The 19,075-nt window shown below is 39.2% G+C and overlaps 1 protein-coding gene and 1 long non-coding RNA gene across 4 annotated transcripts in view; one reads left to right on the forward strand and one right to left on the reverse strand.

The window, feature by feature from the left end:
* Positions 1-17,374, forward strand: part of LOC138241982 (uncharacterized) — a 166,745-nt gene extending 149,371 nt beyond the window's left edge. The window contains exons 2-4 of one of the 2 annotated variants that reach the window (XR_011191249.1): positions 5,753-5,901; positions 15,004-15,052; positions 16,780-17,374. This is a non-coding gene — a long non-coding RNA (uncharacterized lncRNA). The remainder of the gene's footprint in view (positions 1-5,752; positions 5,902-15,003; positions 15,053-16,779) is intronic. The other variant, XR_011191250.1, reaches the window with a different exon arrangement.
* Positions 1-19,075, reverse strand: part of LOC102685065 (transmembrane protein 198-B-like) — a 93,312-nt gene that overhangs the window by 19,834 nt on the left and 54,403 nt on the right. The gene's annotated exons all lie outside the window — the stretch shown is intronic.

Genomic DNA, 19,075 nt, shown 5'->3' on the forward strand with positions numbered 1-19,075 from the left:
TTTTGATGTGGTGTTATGTAATTTTTCAATTTGTAACACAGGCCCCACAAATTTGCTTCCCTCTCTTTTGGAGTTACAGTTCCCTTTGGTAGGGGACAGTGAACAAAGACTAAAGCAATAAGTGCTAAACAATGAGAAAATATTTTCAGATTCAAGACCTGATAAATACACAAAATGATGTAAGCAAAACATTTAGCATTTATTTAATCTTTCTAATAAGCAACACACGCAATTTTTTTCATTAACAACAGGTAGATGATAAGACTTTATGAAGGAAATCATTTGTTTACTTTACAGCTAACAGATAAGCTTTTATTATATAAAATTTCCCTCAAACCTCTGTTAGTCTCAAAAGATAAAGCTGACCATTTTTGACTACTTAATGCAAAAATTCTAGAGCAGAATAAAAGAAGTATTCTGAGACAGAGAACAACAAATTTAGAAGTAATGAATAACATGTCACTCATCACGATTCATCCATTACATACTGTAGCAAAGTGAATAAGGAGTAGTGAATGAGTAAGTAACAGTGACCATGGCTGTCATGACGTGATCGTTTATCAGAAAAACTGATCTGTATTCTCAAAATCCTGCCACCTCCATCAAGAACATTGACAGAGTAAGGAAACTGGCTGTTTTGACGAACTCTTAAGTCTGCTTATATCTAGTGATACATTTTCCTACATTTCTTTTTTCTGTGTCTTTATTTTTTTGAAATATTTTGCCGCAAGGGCAGAACAAAGCTGGGGTATTGAACAGTCTTTTGAATGAAGGGCTGAAATTTGTACTGATGGAGTGAATTTTAACACTTATAGAAATGTCTGTGTGTTGCTGCATCCTGCCTTCTGACTTGATAGACAGATTCTGTGTGCCATTCTCAAATGGAAAAGAGAGAGATTTTGAGATTAAATGCCTTTCAACAGTTTAACACCCCCCAATCCCCACTTCCTTTCCTTGCCCCAAGGTTACGGTTAGTCAGCCTTGTGTTTTAGCTCCTGCAGTATTCACAGACTGTTGCTAGGGAACACAGCATCAAAGTTGCAACTGTCAACTTGTGATCAAGGTATTACGAGGCATCTCCAGGAGCCTTTCTGCCACTCTCCAGCTTAGCAGTGCCGAGCTCAACAAAAAGAGAGAATGAAAGGACAGGCTTTCGTCATATACCTGTACAAGGTTTTCAAAGGAGCACCGTTCGCCATTTTTCTGTGAATTAGGCGATAAAAACTGAAAATCTGTGAAAAGTTCCTCTGTTAGGGTACAACTATCTACAAAACAGCCAACCCCACAACCTTTTATATACTGTACTTGAAAATGAAAAATGACTTTATCCAGCACAACACATCTCAAAGCCCTCCCCATGATGTATTACCTGAACGCAACGGAGGTCCCAGAAAAAGTTAAAAACCACTGTAAAAACCTCAATTAAAGTGGTCCATAAAAGAGACTTTATATAGCATTTACCTGTAGCTTACAGCTTTTGAAGTCTCTTAATGCTATAGCTCTTTCTTCCTCATCCACTCGATCCAATATGGGGTCTCAGGGCAGCCCGAGTCTATCCTGGCAAGCAATGGGCACAAGGCAGGATCACCCTTGACAGGTGCCAGTCTGTCACAAGGCAAACACAGACACAAACACGAACACACTCACAGCAGAGCCAAATTTTCTCAGAAGCCAATTAACCTACCAGTATATCTTTAGACTGTGGGCAGAAACCAAAGCAACTGGAGTTAACCCTTCTGACCAAACAGGAAGAACAAACAAACTCCACACAGACTAACTACATTGCCACCAGGTCACCCCCTTTATTTCATGATGTTTGTTAAAATATGATCTTTTCACAAGCACCCCAGTGTAGATTGAGCTTAGTGATCCACATAAATTAGGTGCAAACCTGGGTCATGTCACAAACTGAGGCAGCATACAAACGCAAAGAGCGATTCCTTGTTTTCCAGACAGCCAGAAGGGTTCGGTTCACAACAGTGAGAGATGTGCTGGTCCTGCGATCAGTGCAAACTCTCCCACAGCTACTGCAGAGTTTGCAGGGTGTCATATTCACTCTGGTCTGGTGTTTCTGAGATGCAAAGACAATTCAGGACATGCTAAATGTCCAAAATCAGTCTTTTAAAGTGGTTTACTGAGGGTCTGAATGACCTGGGATTGAAAAAAGCCTTTGTTTCCACACTGACGGGCTTATCTACCCCTCCAACACTATCATTTGTGATCGAGTCTGTTCTTCCTTGTCACGTCTATCACCAAGGTATTTTTCGATATCTCCGGGGGAGCTAGATTATCGATGTGGGGTTGCTTCTTTAAAAAGGAGATGTATTTAAAGATAGATTCTTAAGGTGGAATTTGAAGGCTCTAAAGGTGGATTTATTGCGATTTTACCTCTGCAAAAGAGGGGAAAGAAAATAGCATCCTGGCTTGTGAGCCGTAGACGGGGTTCTATCACGAAACGCCAAGAAATCCGCAGAGGAATCTTACATAGCTGACCCTTCTGCGTTGGAGCAGCTGTGGGTAATGGTCTTAATTCATCCCCATGCGGATGTCAGAAAGGTGAGGACCGAGCCAAACTTATCTTACTTTGCCCTCTAGTGGTGAGCAGCGTAGTTCTACCTTGAAAAAACTCTGCTGTGCCACACATTTTATTATTATTATTAATTCCTTACACTTATATAGAGCTTTTCTGAACACTCCACTCAAGGCGCTTTACAGGTAATGGGGAATCCCACTACCACCACCAATGTGTAGCCCCCACCTGGATGATGCGACGGCAGCCAGAGTGCGCCAGTAAGATCACTACACACCAGCTATCAGTAGAGAGGAGAGCAGAGTAATGATGCCAATTCATAGTTGGGGATTATTAGGAGGCCATGATGGGTAAAGGACAGTGGAATTTGGACAGGATGCTGGGGTAACACCCCTACTCTTTTCAACTAACACCCTGGGATTTCTTATGACCATAGAGCATCAGGGCCATGGTTTTATGCCTCAACCGAAGGATGGCACCTTTTTACAGTATTGTGTCCCTGTCACTATACTGGGACATTAGGACCCACACAGACTGCAGTGTAAGTGCCCCCTACTGCCCCCTCTAATACCTCTTCCAGCAGCAACCTTAGCTTTCCCAGGAGGTCTCCTATCCAGGTACTGACCAGGCTCACACCTGCTGAGCTTCAGTGGGCTGCCAGTTGTTCTCAGTGTAGCTCAGTGTTACAGTAAATAGTGTTACAGTGTTTCTGGTACCTTGCCTTTGTCCAAGTAAAAGACTACATCAGAAGAGGAGGTACAATGCAGAAGATAGTGAAGAAGATGTATGGCAGGGTTCGAACAGGCCTATTTCAAAAGATTGGTCCAAAATGGCTTTGTAATGTCATAATGGCTGGGGTAGATGCATCTACAGTGCCCAGTATTGCAATGGGAGACCTCTAAGGATTTCTGTTGAAAGTGGTATACAGTATGTAGACCTGTAGGAGGCACTCTTCCTTTGGAGCCACGATTTCCAAACGAGTGCCCCCACAGGATGACAAAGGACAACATTTGGACAGTGCTGTTATTCATATAAAACAATTAAAATTATGACTGCTTCACCACTAAAAATAACATGGAACTGTACATACTGTAAGAGTAGGGATGTTACCCTGGTGTCCTGGTGAAATTCCACTTAGGAACATTATTTACTGTTTAGCTTCTTGCCAAATGGATAAGCCTATTGATCTAAAATACTTTTTTTTTTAACTTTGAAGAAGATAGACACAAAACATCTGAAAACATCACTTGAGCTAAAATCGTTCTAAATGAAATAAATGGGCTGTGCGTCAAAAAAACATCACAATAATCGCTCAGGTACCACGCCAGTGATCTCTTTTCAGCTGTCCATTTCTGTAATATTGCTTCCTGTCTGGAATTGAGGTTTGTACTGAACTGGCAGCAGTACTGCATTTTAATAAAGACATACATTTCCACCATCTGTTCTTATAATGCACCAATCAATCTTGTACGGTGTGGACAGAGATATGGCCATCTTTCCCACCACTGCTTCAGAAAAGAGAAATGGTAAAGTGCTGGGGATGGTTGACTGGAATGGGGTCTGGAAGCAGGGAGTCCTATTGGAATTGATACACTGTGTTACCTTTCATTCTTCCCTTGAGGTTTGTCCTTCTGTACCTATTTATAATCCTTTTTCAGAAGGCATAGTATTTACTATAGCCCTATTGGATTCAGATGTAACATCTATTCATTCATCTGTGTTCAAGCCACATTATCCAATACAGTGTTGCCAGGGAGCTGCAACTAGAGCCTATCCCAGCAAGCAATGGGCACAAGGCAAGCAATATCCTGGACAGGATACCAGCCCATCACAGGGCCCACACGTACACTGTACACTCTCACACCAGGGCCAATGTTCCCAGAAGCCAATTAACTTATCAGAGCGTCTTTGGACTGAGAGAGATAAACCAGAGCACCTGGAAGAAACCCACACAAACCCAGGAAGAACATACAAACTCCACACTGGTAGCACCCCAGGAACAGAAACCAGGCCCCCAGAGCTGTGAGGCAGCAATACTAACCACTTACATGTAAAAGTCCCTTAAAAACACAGGTGAGCCATTCACAAAATGTTTTTCTGCTCTACTTGCTCAACCCAAGAGTCAAAATAGCACCAGTAAGAATTGCAGCTGTACCTCTTTGACCATTCCACCAAACGTTCACAGATGTCCATGGTCATTCTGCGGTCTTCTCTCAAAACATTAAATTTACCATTTGAATCATGGTTCCCCAGATTCTTGGAGCTAAAACTGTCTATGCTTCTCTTGGTCTGCCAACCATGGCCTGTAAGCTTGTGTGGTTCTCTGAATAAACGCATCAGTCTGGTCTGCTGTTGGCTTCAGTAATGCACCAGAGGCACAAGCTCGTAAAATTGCCTGAACCTTCTTTTTAATAATCATTTTATTTTTATTTACTTCAACCCCAACTCCATGAGGAAGAAAATACAGAAGCAATTATTGAAAAAAAAAAACGAATATATAAAGATCTTCCAGAGATGCTGTGCCCAATGAACATTACAGTGTTTTACACTAAAAACAAAGTAACAAAAGGAAAAGTATACTGTACTTAGACAAGGTACATGAACCATCTCCATCATCATCTCGATCAGTAGCATTGTCTCAAAAATCAGAGATAAATCAGATCAACTCTAATAAACAAGAAAAACGGGAAAATACAGATCTAGATATTCCACCATCATCACTGAGGTTGTAATACGTCTGTTATCAGACCACGGATATATTAAATGACACTTCATATGGAGATCAGCTCCAAAAATGTGAAAGGTTTAAATAGAAAGAAAATAGCTTTGGTCAAGCTTAACCCTTATAACTGTTGTTGTTTTTACCTTAGTTTGACATTGCGAGTGTTATATGTGCAATTGTTTCTTCAATGTTTAAAATCTTTTTTTCTTCCCTGCAGAAGGATGAGACGGCAATAAATTTTAATGTCTTCCTCACGGGTATATCTAAGAATAAATTATTTCTTCCTCTCATGGTACAGTATAGGGTTTTGGAAGGTTAAACTCCAGTTTACCTCTATACACTCAAGAGACAGTCAACACTTCTAGACTGATTACATTTTTTTTTAAATCTTGCATTTCCTTCCACCCATTACTTGAAGGCTGCTTATTCCTGCAGTAACCCAGAGTCTGTCCCTAATGGACAGGGCAAAACTACAGCCCCTGGATGCTGATGTATTACAGACAACATACAGAAGCACAAAGGGACAATTAAGAGACACCATAAACCTGGGGTTTCTTTCTGGGGGACAAAGGAGGAACGTTGGGAGGAAACCAGAGCACCCAGAAAAACCCTCTTGAACATGGAAGAACATGCAAGCTCCACACAGCAGGTAATCCCAATTGGGAATCAAACTCGGGATCAACGCCAAGCAATGGCATTCACCACCCAAGTCTCGTGCATTTACATGCATTTGAACTTGACAACCATTTCTTTTCTTATTCTCTTTTCTTTTGCTAAAATCAATTATTTCGAGTTTTGGAACCAACAGTCTTTGTCATACTATGAATACCTCTCATTATACACTACAAACTACCTTTTCAGTATTTGTCCCACTCCTTTTCATGTTTGTATTGTATACAGAAATACACGTCTTTTAAACAAGAGCTTTGATTCTAAAGATGTAACATTATATATATATACACACAATATTGTTCTGCAATGAACTATTTCAGGAGAACCAGAACAAGCACAATCTAAACTAGCAAGGTGAACACCCACAGAACAAGAACAGAATTGAATACTTCAACTAAAAGGGGGTCCTGACACCAATTGGAACTAAACAGGTTGTGCTGTTGTATAAAAGGTAACATGAAAAATAATTCTGAAACTAGATAACAAGCCCCGCATACAGTCTGGAACGAAAAACCTTTCAAGCAGATGCTTTTTTTTTTCTTTCCCTGGCACACTGTGATGAAGGCGCAGATTTAAAAGAGAAATGAATATTTACAAGTTTTAAGACGCATACAAACTTATATACAAAGACTGCAGGTTCTTGAGTCCAGCCCTTCTATAAGCCAAAGTTGCCCCTTCCACTCCCCTCAAAGATGAAATTTGCAGCAACTTAAAGACGCAGAAGAAAAAGATTGATCTCTAAACAAAAGAGTCTCCACAGGGCACTCTGCTATCTAAACCTGATGCATCAAAGACATACAAGCTGTGCCTGGTGGGTACTAAAACATATAAAAAATACAAATGCATCAAATACCAAAAACATACAGTACAAAATATATAAAATTAATACATTTACTGCCGGTCTCTAACTTGCTGAGAAATATGGTGCAAAATGGTACAAAATGTTAAATAACTTCATCAGCCATACAGTATGTGTACAGTGTGAATATTTGATATTTGTCCGATATATTTACAGATAGGTCTATTTCACAGTTCAGAAACTAGAATAAACAATACGCCTGTTATGACTGATTCATGCATACTGTAGATTTTGAAGGCAATGAATAACAGAATAACAGAACCTACTGTATAGGGAACAGTTGCTAGTCTCTGAACCTGGCCCATGTACAATGGATACAGTTCAACAGAAATTGTTGGAAAAGTCAATAGACTATACCCTCTGCACTGCAATTAACTACTGTAGCTGTGGATTAAAAGAAGAGAATCAATTAGAGAAAGTACTCTCCTAAAGTATTTCCAAGGCCTGTGTATGCTTCTTTTAAAGAAAAACCTATGTCAAAATAAGTCTTTATTCAGCTAAAACCCCTGGCTTCACTGCAATTCACAGTAAGTAAAGGTTTTCTGACAGTGACAGTGGGTTTTCAGCAAAGTGAAGTAATTACTGTTCATTGAAAAGTGAAGAGTGTGTCTACTTCAGTAGGATGTGTTTAGGCAGATTCCTTGAAGAAAAGTTGGTTTTCTTCCACGTTTAGAATTTAAAAAAAAAACTCAGAGCAAGCTGAAGAAAACACTTATTAAAATAATTTCAATTGGGAAAATCATTCTTAGCAACCTGCACAGGGCGGCTTTGTAAATGTAATTGAAGAGCTAAGGTACTCCTTAATTTCACCTCCAGGCAATTCTGTCTCGTGTTATTGAATTGTATTTCCGATTTATATATATTTAAATTCTAAAGTATAAATACAAGTTGGTGTTTGGAGATATTCTAACAATTCCAATAGACATGTTCTTATTTAATATCTCTATTAGAAAAAAATGTTTTATCAATTATGTGACCCCTAACATAGATTAAGGCGGAATAAGATCAAGCCTAAAACAAGTTAAAACTGTAAAACTGTTTTTTTTATATCCATTTCTCAGGGCATACAATTAAATAAAACCCCAACAGAGACAAATACAGATCTTTTCGTTTTAAATATTTAATACTGTTTATCATTTTCATATGGGATAAAAGGTACCATAACTACAAATCTCATATAGGCCTAATCTCCATATGAAAATGAAAGGAGAGTATTGTAAAGACCCTAGTAGTGGACCCTAATTTATTTTTTTCATCAAGTTTTACAATACTTAAAAAAAGTGTAAAAAAAGGTATACAAACAAAAATTCCTATCTGACTTTATACTTTTTCGATTCAGTAGTACAGTCACAACAAACTGTCTAAACATATGTGTGCATTAAAATACAAACAAAATTCTGGATTAGTAGTGTCGGTGAGGTCTTTATATTGAGGCCAGTAAGACATGTTTTACCCATATGAGACTGAATATTTTCGACCCAAGTTCAGTAAAAGCTTTTCCAGTTCCCGTAAAAAATACAACTACAGTGAAGACAGCCCAGGCAATCACTGGTATAGAACTCCCCTCCATTCAGACCCCTCCATCTTCACAACACGCTGCCTCAGAACAGTGGATAATATAAATCAAAGACCAAAACCAGTCTAGGAATGCACTTTTCCCTCTTCTTCTTTCTGACAGAAGATTTAGGAGTATAAAAGCCCAGACCTCTAGGTTTAAAGAAAGCTTCTACCCCACAGCTCTAAACTCCACCTCTTAAATCTTCCTACATCCACTCACACCCCTCCGTTTTTGATCTGAACTCAAAATACTGCCACTATTTGAATTTTGCACACTGCCGCTATGCTTAAAACTTTAGCTGCCACAATGTTGCTATCTCCAACCATTTGTGGTCCCATTTTCTATGTCAACATTATGTTATCTTTTATGTCCATGTGTTATTGTCATTTGTCATTTGAGGAAACACACAAGTACGCATTTCATTGTCCATACCGTGTGACAACAAACTCGAACTTGAACTTCAATGACCTCTCCATAAATCCTTCTAGTGAGCTTGTTTAGTGAAAAGCAGACGCACAGAGAAGATCCACATTGATTTCTATAATAAAATAATTGTTCTCTTCCTCAACACAGAAATCATATAAGAAAAAGTTAGAAATTTGAAACAATTGTTTCTTCTTTCATTAAGAAAATTCAAAAGCTCTGTTATATGCTCTACTGTAACATAATCATATGTTTATTCAACCCTTCTATTGAACGATTGCTTCAACAAATGATTTCACACAGAGGAGATATTGGCAGTTAGACTGCAGTGGTCTCTGAAGAAGCAGGTGCTAGTACACAGCACAGAATGAAGCTATAACAAGACAGCACAACAATATGTTTTATGAGATCTAACAGTATCCTTCAAATGTTGTACCTCTCTTACTTGCAATGAGGAAATGTGTACAATGGTCATAAAAGGTTTAAAAGCTACCTTGAATTCATTACAAATTCATAAAATATTGCTACAATGCTGAGCTTACACTAGCACCACACAAAGGTTTCAGGATATTATCATTACAGATAAAGGTTTTCAGATCTCGTTATTCATTTTTTTAAGCATAAAAACACAGAAATGTAAATATTTTAGGAATATATGAAACTGGTGGGTTTTGTTCTGGTGTTGCCTCTTATATTTTCAGCTGTCAAAGAATAATGTACTATATGGCATTTTGCAAAAATACACTGTTGCAATATAATACTTCTGTTCCAATCATCAGAGTAAGTAAGAGAATGGTTTGCATAACATTTTGAAGGTTTTAAAATGAAACACATAATTTGTCAAGCTTTCAGTTCCTGGTCAGTTTTAACCACCTGGTTTCCATGTGTGATGAAAACCATTTTTCAAGGGGATCTGAAATAATTCGTTTTCAGGTATGGTGTGTTGAGACCCTTCGTTTAACGATGTATCTTTGTGTGCGCGGCTTTGAGCCTGGGATGGAACTTTGGCACAGTGGTTAGTATTGTAGCCTCGCAGTGCTGGGACCCTGGGTTCCATCCATGGGGTGCTGTCTGTGTGGAGTTGTGCGTTCTCCCTGTGTTCATCCAAAGACATACTGGTAGGTTAGCTGGCTTCTGGGAAAACTGTCCCTGGCGTAAGTGTGTTTGCATCTGTGTGCGCCCTTTGATAGAGACCATCATCTCTTTGATCGCTCCATCTCCCCTGTGACCCTGAAATATGGTTAATGCACTTGGAAAATGGGTGGATGGATGGTTTTGAACCTGTAACTGACCTGAACTATTGAACCCATTAAGTACAGCATTTTGTGGCTGAACTGATGAACCACACAGGTAGCATAATGTTAAAGTTCAGAGAACAGAAATTAAGTTCTTTCATGGAAATGTGCACTCTCAGAAAATAAGATAAAGTTCACCGGTATTAAAGCTAGTCATTCCAGCCCTGAAACCTGGAAACCCTCCCCTTTCCTTTAAAATATAGACAGCAACAGTAAGCTTGCCTCCTCTGATCAACATTATCTCCCTCAAGCAGCAAACCTATTTCAAAAATTGCATTCTAGCCAGAAGCATGCTCCTTACACATTTCCATAAATTTGCACAGGTTAATGGAGTCTGATGTGTATCTACAGAAGACTTCACACAACACAAAGTTGAGAAGTACTGAAGAAACCAAGCCTGTAAACTTCTCAGAACTGGCTTTTTCAAAAATATAAATGTCAATTGGAACACCAAAGAAATATTGGAACAGGGATATTTACCGTTTTTTATGCAAAAGAAAATAATTCCAGGCGCCTTGACCCTTTACTTAATCCTGCATAAAAAAAGGAGAATGTAAAAAAAGACAATCTGTGAGGCTTTGTAATTTAGAGATTAGTAATTTTATTAAAAATGCAAGCCATTGTGCTTTTCTTGTCCAAAGTCAATAATCTGCACCAGCACAGATAATAATCTTTATTTTCTTTAGCACCCTATAAACATATAGTTCATCAGATGGAGAATAGAAATGCTTACTTGTCATATGCAATTCCTAGAACGTTAACTTTTTCATGATTCCTCCTTCTATACTAAACCGTATAGTGATCCTGGAGTAACTTATTCCTGTCATTGACATAACAGTATCTTGTGTCTTTCTGTGCATATCTGCTCACTAACCAAGACAAAAGAAAATGTAAAATCTAACAATGGTGACAAAAAAGGCTTTTGCATAATAGACCCTTACATACAAACCCCCGAACCACTCCCTGCACTGACAGGGAATTGAAGTCTCCAATACAAACAGGCACAAGAGAAACAGACACACCAGAGTCACATTTGAGATAAACATTTTGACAACCTAAAATTAGGTTTACACTGTATATTTTGACAGTGGTATCATTTCTGAAGATATACAGGAAGTCAAATGAATAGGGCCACATGGTTCATTGAAGAAAGAACCACTTTGTTCGGGATGAAAGCCTTCTGTGATCTCAAGTGACTTAAACATAAGCTTCCAAATAGCATGGCAGAAACACTGTACAAGGTCACATGGCCTGATTCACAGATCACAGGTCTAATCTATGAAGCAACGGTCAGGTTAGTGATATTACTGTGCAGTGGTCGGCTCTTATCCCAACCAGTACTTACAGGTGATCATTTATAATGAGTGCAACAATACTGTAATATGTTCTACTGGCTTATCAAAATCTCTGGTAACATTATAAAAGAACAGGTGAACCAGTTAACCACAGATAGCAAATTTCACACCCTGCATGTGATTGTACTGTTTCAGCTTATGCTTACTGTACATTATGTTTGTGAATGCACATGTACTCAACAAATAGGACAAGTGGTTTTTTGCTCTTATCTGAATTGTTTTTTTTTTTCGGAAACTCACTGGGGCCTGGATGGCGCGGTGCACCTCAGTGCAATTGTATCCCGAAACCGAGTCAGTTAGATCAAAAGTTGCAACCAAGCATTAAAGAATATCATTCACTTGCAAGAGCTTTGATCAATTGTCTTGATTGTTTCCCCACTCAAACGTTTTGGTTTGGGGAACATGTCAAAATCCGATGCCCAGAGAGGTTCAGATACAGATCGCAGAAATGCTCACTTGACACCACAGGTAGGGTTAGGCTTAGCATTCACACACTACTTAGACAATTTTTAAGCTCAGGGATGGATTTGGGGGCCCAAGTCAGGTTAAGCGTGAAATATCATGCACTGATTATGGCTCATATTACGAGAGGGGTTTAGTCCTCAACAGTTCAAACTGCCACACAAGATCTGAAATACAAATTATTTGGTTCCTAGTTAAACAAACGAGCAATTCCTCACTGAAACCAAACTCGCAGGCACCTGTCTTTTGTAGTCCTTGTTCCCTCCTCCTGTGGCTGTGTTTACACAGCTTGCCCTGACAGTTTGACTGGTCCTGCCCATGCATTTCCAATTGCCGTTTCTATGCGGAGGGGTGCTTCATCGCGCTTGACAACCGGCAACACATCAGCTTAGAAGCAGCCGAATCTCGGAGGGGAACGGGGAAAAAAAAAATCTAGAGGTCTGACAGCGGATGAGGGGGAACCAAAGCCAGGCATCAGAGAAGGGAAGTTTCAGCGGCACCCTGGGCCAAACAAAATACTTGCAGGATTAGAGCCAAAAACCGTTTGTTTCCGTGACGCGACCCCGCTTCAAAACCAGCATGACAGAACGCAGCTGTCGCGCACTGAACAATTCGGTGGCACCTTTTCAGCTGCAAACACAAAAAAATCCCCATTAAGCATCCGGCACATACATCTCACGGAGGTTCAGCTGGAGAATAGCTCAGATGGATCAGTAACCACAACAGAAGCAGACAAAGCATTAAAAGAACCAGGCGACATCCTTACAGAAGCTCCTCCTCACTCCCCAAAGATAAATGACAGCACCTCCTCCCTAAAGACATCACCTCTATATCATGAGCAAAAGTAGGTTTGAAGGACCAGTGCTTACCTCAGACAAAGGCGGCTGCTCATGTTGGAAGACACACAGGAGTGTGGCAATTTGTTAGGCAGTTATGGCAAAAGCATTTATGAGAATTGTGTAGATGGATTTAGTATTTACTGATAACCACTGTTTATTTAGGCCTCAGATGGTCCCCTCCTATATGTGAAAGAACCTTTTGAGATTCTTTGGGGTGAAGTGGGGTTGCAGAAGTGTGACAAATGATCATTATTATTATTGTTGTGAATTATCCCTCAGTTGTTGTTCAGTGCACATCTCCAGTGCTATCTGGAGCTGTCAGTATAGCCTGACTTACTTACCACTCTCAATGGATTCAGCACAATATAAACCACTCAAATCCTAAATGGCTGATTTCTTTCTGATAGATTAACACAGTCTACCTAAAATGATTCAAAAGTGATACAGAAAAAAAACAGTGATGGGCAGATCTTCAGAAACAACTATTATTAAATTGCTGTGTTTTACATAAGAGTGTTACTCTCACAGTAACACTCAACTGGGATTAACTAATATCCAGCTGGTGTTCAGGATACCAGTCTAAAGGAAATGCAATTAACTCTTTGCACAAAATGAATGATCCAATTGGGTGGTCACTCAGTGAATTGTCAGAGTATAAAAAGCAGCAGAGTGCATCATTAATTGAAAGGCTAATGGGAGTTTGATGGGGTTTAATTATTCCCAGCTTCATTTTATATCACTGCATTTCATTGTCTAGCATAATGAGTTGGTGTTTTTTTAATTTACTGATTTAAAAACTATCCTATCCCACGCAAAAGCATTTCTGATCACTGTGCCAATTAGGTTTTTCTTTCTTTTCCGTAAAGTCAGATCTAAATATGTTTATGTGTAACTGTCATTTATCTCCAATTCACAGAGCAAGTACATCACCGTAAGCAGACATCTTAGCTTTCACAAAGCGTTTCATGTCACTTTTAAACCGAACCTGCTAATCCTGGTCCTCAGAGTTTTGTACTTCCTGGTTTTTGTCCAGATGTGTCCATAATTTCTTATTCTGGCTTTTAATTAAACCAATTACTCACTCTTACTGTACCTTGAATTAGTTTTAGGCTCTAAAACCATTGGAAATTTCCACTCATCGAACGGAAAACATCCCAGTAAAAATCTGCAATTTCTTATGAGCTGAGAACAGAAATGTGAAATTAAATCAGATCTCTTTGTTCTATTAATCTGGTGAGTTTTTTCAATATTCTAGAAGACACACCAAGACCAGATTCAGAAGTCTTAGGAAGTTTAGGAAGCATTGTTAACTTACACCTCCCTCAGTACACATCACAAGCATAAGAAATAATTGACACATGTCATATAGTCAGTAGATGTTGTCAGTAAAATTTGTAATGGATAGCTCATCCATTACATAGAACAGAAGCCTTTCTTAAACTCATCTGACTAGTTTGTGTGTCAGTCAAAACCGGCTGATCTTCATTTGAGAATAAATGAGTATGATTCAGAAGATTTACTGTAGAGCTGTCAACATTATAGCTTGTGAAAGCCTAGTAACTGTGTAACCAGCATTAAAACAGTTTGCCACCTACAACTGATTTGTTTTGCTCTATTTTCCTTTTCCTCTATTTTAAAATTCATCTACAGGGAATATTTTTGTTCTGCACATTCTATAAATCAGCCAAATTATTCAGGGCTCCTTGCTGACCAGCAAATGAAAGGCAGGGACAAAGCTTACCCTTTATAAAGACTTTAAACATTAAGTCTTCTGAACATAAAGCACATGAGATTACTAAATGTACAAGGGTCATGGAAATATACTGTATTTCTCTTTACATTTTACCAACTTCATTATTTCTTTCTGGAATCAGGAATTGATGGATTATTGTAATGGTCTCCAATTCTTTCTTCTGCCCATGGTCTGCACATACTGAGCTGCCCCTTTGCTTATGTCTTTCCTTGTGTTCTGGTTTCTATCTAGTCATGTTTGAGTGCTTCCCAATTATTAAGGCCCAGATTAAATAATTAATTGGATTAATAGAGTGCTTTTCCCTTGAAAGGTCCCCCGTGTACTGGGCTTCACATAAAGGGGAGTCTATTTCATCCTCAGCCTTGGTTTGTTGCTGAATCCTAACTAGATCAAGCTAGAATGTTGCAACACTGCAGTCAATGAAGTCTGTTCACAGAGTAGATGAAAGTTTTGTCTACTCTGAGTCCAAGTCAGAGGATATATATTAATGACTATCATCACATCACTTTCAATAACTGCTTTATCCATAATTCAGGAACACGGGGGGACATCGGAGCCTATCCTGGAAAGCAAGGAGCCACAAGGTGAATACACCCTGGACAGGACACCAGTCCATCACGGAACGCATACAGAAACAAACATGGACACACTCACAGCAGGGCCAGTTCTTACAGACGCCAATTAACCTACAACAATACCAGGAAGATATTCAAGTGAACACTATGAGAATATACAAGCTCCATGAAGATAGCACCCCAGGAACCTAGGGACACAGTGCTGTAAGGCAGCAATGCTAACAACTGTGCCACCATGTCACCCCTATATAATGAACAATATACAGTATACCACATTATAACACACCTTTGAGCTGGGACACTTCATCACTAAGGCCACATTTCCATATTCATTGCCCAAAAAGTCTAACATTTCTTTTCGGTTTCAATAGCTGAGCAATCATACTGTATGTGACAATACTTGCAAAACAGAGCTTTCCTCAGTGCATGCAAGCCAACAATTAATGGCTCTCACCTGGCACAACCAAAGTGGTTATTCTGGACTAGGTCCCAGATTTAATTCTGTGTTGGTCTTTTTCTCGCTCTATTTCTCAAATCATTTATCAATTCGTTTTTTTTTTTCCAGTGGTCACAAACAAAAACTCCACAATGTTCATAGATGAGAAACACTCTCCTTTTTTCCCCCACTTCAGGTTAAACAGAGAAATTGGTTGTTCATAAGTACAACAGTTTTTCCAGTATCGTTGAAATCTTGTGGAACAAGAGTAGGGATTATTATTTCCAAATGACAGAAAGAGCAGGTTTGCAAAACCAAGATTTAATAGCAAAACTACAGAAGCAGTGTTATTCCAGCGGTAGGAGCTTTCACTAGAATTCCTTATAATTACCTTGGCATTTTCATGTCATTGGAAGAATTCAGAGTTTGAAACAAAAGAACATGTAGTAGATGAAACTGGGAAAAACAGTCGATCACTTAGAAAGAATAACACTCTCAACACCACTATCATTCACTATCCTGTCATTCCTTGTGAAAATAGGTTGGAATAGACAGTACAAGCCACTATTACAACCTATTAATCAGAGTTTGCAATCATTGTACCATACGCTGCAGCTTATCAACATTTTAAGACTAGAAAGCCACAGGTTTTATACATACAGTACAGTAGCTAACAGTGTTTACAGTAGATTTTACTAACAACAACAAAAGCCACAGAAAGGCAAATTATAGTAATTCAGACCAATTATTCTCTGTTAATAATTGGTTTAATTCCCTGTAGCTCTCCTGCCCTGTCTGTGAGTATAATTGTCCTAAAAGCTACATGGACAACAAAAAGTAAGTCATAATCAATGAATACACCATAGGTATATAACGAACACAAAATATATTGTTGAACTTATCTCACTTATACACCCAAATGGGACATTTCTCAGATATCCAGACCTGTTTCATGATATATAGAGTATTGCTAAATAGGATCATTAAAAAACTCTTGTGTTGACACAATGTGTCTCAACCACTAAAGGCACTCATTCCAAACACAGGTTGTGTTCTATTGTGCATCTGTTCCTGGTTTGAGCCTTTATCAAGTCACTAGCTTTCCTGTGATCAGTGAGTGCCCACAATTTACAGAGAACGGCAAAGGTAAGGCGAGCATTTAGGAACTCGGGGCCCTTCCAGTTCTCGGCAAAACAAAGATTCCTGCTTCTTGCTGGGTGTCAGCAGGCATCTAGTCATGTCAGCGATACTTCAGTCCTCTGTCCATTTTCTAACCGCTGCTTGCAATTCAATGTTGCAGGGGAGCCAGAGCCTATCCCAGCATGCAGTGGGTGCAAGGCAGGACACACCCTGGAATGAACACTGGTCCATCGCAGGCGAGACTCACACCAGGGCAAATTTCCCAGAAGCCGGTTAACCTACTGTACCAGTATGCTTCTGACTGTGGGAGGAAACTGGAGCACCCAGAGGAAACCCAGATGAACATGGGGAGAACATACAAACTCCACAGATGGCACCCCGGGTCCAGAACAAAATCCAAGGAACCCAATCCTGCAAAGCAGCCATGCTAATCAGCGCACAACCATGCCATTCGGCCCGCCAATTGGAGCCAATTGTCCCATTAAACTTCACGGAGCATAAAAGCAAGTCCACTTTCTTCCCTTGTGGGAACCGGAGCTGGTAGCGATTCTAATTTGGATGGATACAATTATATTTTTTTAATTGGGAAGGCCCCTTTTTAGGAAAAAAAATGACTGACCAAAATTTTTTTAAAAAAAAAAAATTTTAATTATTATTTCTCAATATGCTAACTGCCTCAGAGAATTTGAGATTCTTTGTCCTCATGTAAAGCAAAAGTCGTTTGACATCCTGAAACATTTTAAACTTGCTTGCAACACTGCCTTCACAATTTTGATAGGAATACAGTTGTGCACAGCTTAGTAATAATGAAAGTTCATGGCGGGGGGGGGGGGGGCTTGTTATCACATCGTTTTATTAAGCACCTGCAATTATGCATTTTTTTTAGAGGTTTGCATGTGTGAAGATGCAAAATGCAACAGAAAGAAGCAAATTTGTAGAATGGCACATTTAGAGGAATCAAATGATTCTGCTAATTGGGAAATGTAAATGTTACAGTGATTAACGAAATTACTGAAAATAAAAATGGGGAAAGAGCCCAAACTAAACACACGTGCACAAAACAGTTTTAATATATTTGTTTTAAAGTTTTGTCAAAAACTCATGCTCTTCCTGGTCTTTCTAATCAACTTTCTGCTAATCCAGCGCAACAAATATACAGGTATCTTCCACAGAACAGCAGTTTGATCAATGTCAGGCTTTGCAAGTTGTAGATTCTTGGATGTATCTTTTAAGACTGATTATGTTTTGATTAAGTTTATACAGGCATGTGGACGTTTGTGTTTTTGTGCAGTTCACAAAATCTGAAATGAGCCAAACACCTAGCTTCTGTTTTCTCCTTACTGCGTTCATACAGTAGGTTGTTTTAAAGTCCCTGCATTTTTGCTCAGACCAATCAGTGTGTGTAGACTCATTCGAGCATTTTTCTTGAGCTATAAATAATATTGTGCTTTCCTCACCCAATCACTGCTTCAGATTCAACCCAGTTGTGAGGAAGAACAAAATAAATCTTCTCTTAATGCTACTTTTATAACATCCTTTATATCCCCACTTCCTGTCTGTTGTCATAGCTACAGAAAGATGCTAAATTCCAAGCTTCAGGAGGTTGTTGATCAAGTAGCCAGTAAGAGAAGAGGATGCCCCCCATAGCAACAGCCTCAGAGCCAATCATTGCAGGCTCTATCTTTTCCTCGGTCTACTGTAAATCTTCAGCACCCAGAGCTGGCACTACACAAACATATTAATTAACCCTTCAGGGATCACAGGCAGCAAAGTAAACAACCAATTACTCAAAGCTCTATTCCTTCTACTCTGCCAATGATTATCAGAAGGCAGAAATTAATGTATTAATTTTATAATAATCATTTTGGGCTAAGTACAGAACTACAAAATCTTTATAAAACACATTTTATTAAAACAAATTAATATTGTGTGTTGAAATCCAGTACATTTGCTGGCATAAATATATTACATACATGCTGTGAAAACAACACTTCTTCCACAGAGTCTATAAATAATTCTGCCACAATACTAAATGAAATTGCTCTACAGCATTATATAATATAGAAATAAAGCTGGACGACATGATGGTACAGTGGTTAGCATTGTTGCCTCACAGTACTTGAGCCCTGGGTTCAATTCTGGACCTGAGGTGTAGTTTTTATGGTCTCCCTATATTCCCTTGGGTTTACTCCCAAAGACAAACTGGTAGGTTAATGGGCTTCTGGGAAAGCTGTGTTGAGTTTGTACGCTCTCGGTATATTCACATGGGTTTGCTCCAAGCACTCCAATTCCTCCTGCAGTCCAAACCACACTAAGGTTTCGGGTCCCATCCAGGGTGTACCCTGCCTTGTGCCCATTGCTTGTTGGGATAGGTTCCAGCTTCTCTGAACAAAAGGAAGCAGTTAGAAAATGGATGGATGGATGGAAATAAGGCTTCTGAAATGATTTATAGCAGC

This window comes from Lepisosteus oculatus, chromosome 12, assembly GCF_040954835.1.
Source record: "Lepisosteus oculatus isolate fLepOcu1 chromosome 12, fLepOcu1.hap2, whole genome shotgun sequence".
NCBI lineage: Eukaryota > Metazoa > Chordata > Actinopteri > Semionotiformes > Lepisosteidae > Lepisosteus > Lepisosteus oculatus.